Source organism: Alligator sinensis, unplaced genomic scaffold (genome assembly GCF_000455745.1).
Source record: "Alligator sinensis unplaced genomic scaffold, ASM45574v1 scaffold445_2, whole genome shotgun sequence".
In the NCBI taxonomy this organism is placed as follows: domain Eukaryota; kingdom Metazoa; phylum Chordata; order Crocodylia; family Alligatoridae; genus Alligator; species Alligator sinensis.
Genome location: NW_005842081.1, coordinates 741,396 through 744,354, shown reverse-complemented (window position 1 = coordinate 744,354; position 2,959 = coordinate 741,396). Strand labels below are relative to the sequence as shown.

Sequence of the window (2,959 nt, the reverse complement as noted above, 5' to 3'; positions counted from 1 at the left end):
CTGCATTCATTTGGGGGTTGGATCAGATGACTTGAGGTCCCTTCCAGTCCCATGGTTCTGTGATTAATATTTAGATAGAAAAATAAAAAACTTTCTATATCAAGATAGGGAAAATTTAAGTATTTTGCCTCATTTCTGTGACATACCTATAATGATATAATTTATTGTAAAACCGTTAAGTTTCTGAAAGCTGCTTACTTCAAGAAGTAAGCGCTGCACTTCAGGAGAGATGTGGACAGCATTGAGAGGGTCCAGAGGAGGGCCACCCGCATGATCAGGGGCCAGCAGGGCAGGCCCTATGAGCAGAGGCTACAGGACCTGAACCTGTTCAGCCTCCACAAGAGAAGGCTGAGGGGGGACCTGGTGGCCTGTTACCAGCTAGTCAGAGGGGACCAGCGGGTATTGGGGGAGTCCCTGTTCCCCCGAGCACTACCAGGAGTGACTAGAAATAACGGTCACAAGCTGGCAGGGGGTACATTCAGACTAGACATCAGGAGGTGCTACTTCACGGTCAGGGTGGCTAGGATCTGGAACCAACTTCCAAGTGAAGTGGTGCTGGCTCCTACCCTGGGGGTCTTTAAGAGGAGGTTAGACGAACACCTTGCTGTGGTCGTTTGACCCCAGTACTTTTTCCTGCCACGGCAGGGGGGCGGGTTTGCTAGTACTTTTTCCTGCCACGGCAGGAGGTCGGATTTGCTGATCTACTCAGGCCCCTTCCGACCCTACCAACTGTGAAACTAAGAAGTATCATGGGCTGCATGGGCTTACTAATAACTTTTATTCTGTATTTAGAGTTAACAAAACAGTACTTTCATTTCCAGCTAGCTCCCACCTATAGCTGCCATCTGAGGCTAGAAGGTCCAGCAGCCTGGCTTGACAAAGGCATGCCAGTTTATGGAGCCAGTGGCACAGAAGGGCATGATGTAGCTAGCATCACATCTGGCTGAATGACCAGGTACCCATTTACAGCCAGGATGAACTGGAGGCAGCCCTCCACAGGAGTCAGACTCTGGATCTGCCTTAATTGCTTTGTCACCATGCTTCCTTGTAGAATTAAGGAAAAGACAGATTTTGCATGTCTGTTGGGATGTAAATATTAATCATTTCAGTTGCATAACTAGTTATAAAGGATATTTTCTTTATGTTTTGTTTAGGTTTTCCCAGGTCTTTGAAGGACAGGAATAACAGGCTGCTGCTATTATCTCTCTCCCTCCTTCTGTGGTTGTGCTACAACTTCACTGACATCTGATCTGTTCACACCCCATCAGTTAACCTTTGTGCTAAGATGAAGTTTCTTAAAACTTAAGCGGTATGCCTTTTTGAGACTGCCAACACAGGTAATGAGGTAACATGTGGGACATTTTAAAGGCTATTTCCATTTGCAGTTCCTGCTATTATCAGCAGGAGTACCACGCTGCAGGTGGTATGCTAATGACCTACTGGAACATTAGTCTCATATTGACTCCAGGAAAAACTACAACATAATAAGTAGTTGTCAACAAGTCCCAAAGCACTTAGAACTTAGTTCAGCTTTGAATGTGTGAGATCTGACAGCCTCCAGTTATTACCATTAAAGATGTACATTTAAGAAATAAATATGATATATTTTGAAGAAGTAGCACTTACCATCTTGTTACTCTACTGTGCATGTTTCCATATGTTTTATATATGTTTGTAAATGAAGGAAAAATAAAATTTGTAGCATGGTGTCTTTGTTTAAAAAAAAAAAAGGAAATAAGGACCATGATCTGGGCAACCTTCTCTGATTTTTTTTAACTGTCTCTTAATGATAATGATAATATGGGCTGTTATCTTTCATTTCAGGGGAATAAATGGGTTCAAGTTATGACTATTGTTTTTTCCCATTTATTAAACTTGCCAAAAACATTCTGTGTTATAGGGTTATAGGTTGTAGCTGTGTTGGTCTAAGGGCATAGGCAGGCAAGGTTCTTTGGGTAAATTTGATATCTTTTATTAAACCAACTCAAATAGTTGGAAAAATTCTTTGCAAGCTTTCAGGCACAAATACCCTTCATCAGGCCGAGGAAGTGTCTCAGTTGGTACGTGCTCTTCCTGGATGGAATGAATACCAGCCGCTGGCTTCTTTACCATTAATTCCATCCAGGAAGAGCACACGCCAACTGCAGATGCTTCCTCAGCCTGACAAAGAATATTTATATCAGAAAGCTTGCAAAGAAGAATTTTTCCAGCTGTTTGAGTTGGTCTAATAAAAGAGATCAGATTTACCCAAATCATCTTGTCTGCCAAAAAAGATCCTGAGTACTTTCTAAAACAGAGTAAATAAGAACTTTGACAAGAGGCTGCAAGCTAATTTAGGGCATATTAAGATGGGGATGGGAATTTCTAACAAGCTGCCAGTCAGGGCTAGAGAAAAGAGAATTGATCTAACCTTGATATAATTAGAGCAAATTAGAAGGACTAAGGTACAACCCAATGAAATGTAGCTCATCTCATGCATTCATAAGATGAATAAATGAGTAAAAGACTAATCAGCTACTGTATGGTAAACCCTATGGAAATATGTGGGGATTCAGGGATTTTTAAAAGAGGAGGTTGGGACTTTTTAGTCTAGTCGAGGAAGAGTGCTGCATGCTACAGGGACAGCACGGGGAAGAGCACAGGTAAGGATAGACCTAAATCAGAGGCAGCAGGCAGAAACAGAGAAATGAGAAAATAGAACATGGGTAAAAACAGATTCTAAAAAAATTAGATCCATGTTTTTCCCTTTCTGCCTATTTCTGACCATCAGTTTAAATGCCCCCCAAAAGTGCTCTGGAATAATTAATAGACTAGCTCCTAACTTCTGTGTCATTCTGCACACCACTTTCTCACCCTTCTTCCCCCCAAAAAAACAACCTCTTATGAATTTGCTAGGTCTTTGCCTTTTCAGCTTCAGTATTCTGTGTTTGGGTGTACAAAATAGGCAAACAGTTGTGAA

The 2,959-nt window shown here is 41.8% G+C and overlaps 1 protein-coding gene across 5 annotated transcripts in view; it reads left to right on the top strand.

The window, feature by feature from the left end:
• LOC102369556 (histone RNA hairpin-binding protein-like) overlaps positions 1-1,823 on the top strand; it is a 21,901-nt gene extending 20,078 nt beyond the window's left edge. For 4 of the 5 annotated variants that reach the window (XM_025204444.1, XM_006023798.3, XM_006023800.3 and 1 more), the window contains one exon: positions 1,155-1,823. The gene's annotated coding sequence lies outside the window, so the exon portion shown is untranslated. Of the gene's footprint in view, positions 1-821; positions 956-1,154 lie in introns of all 5 variants that reach the window. The other variant, XM_006023797.3, reaches the window with a different exon arrangement.
• Positions 1,824-2,959: the final 1,136 nt, after the last annotated feature.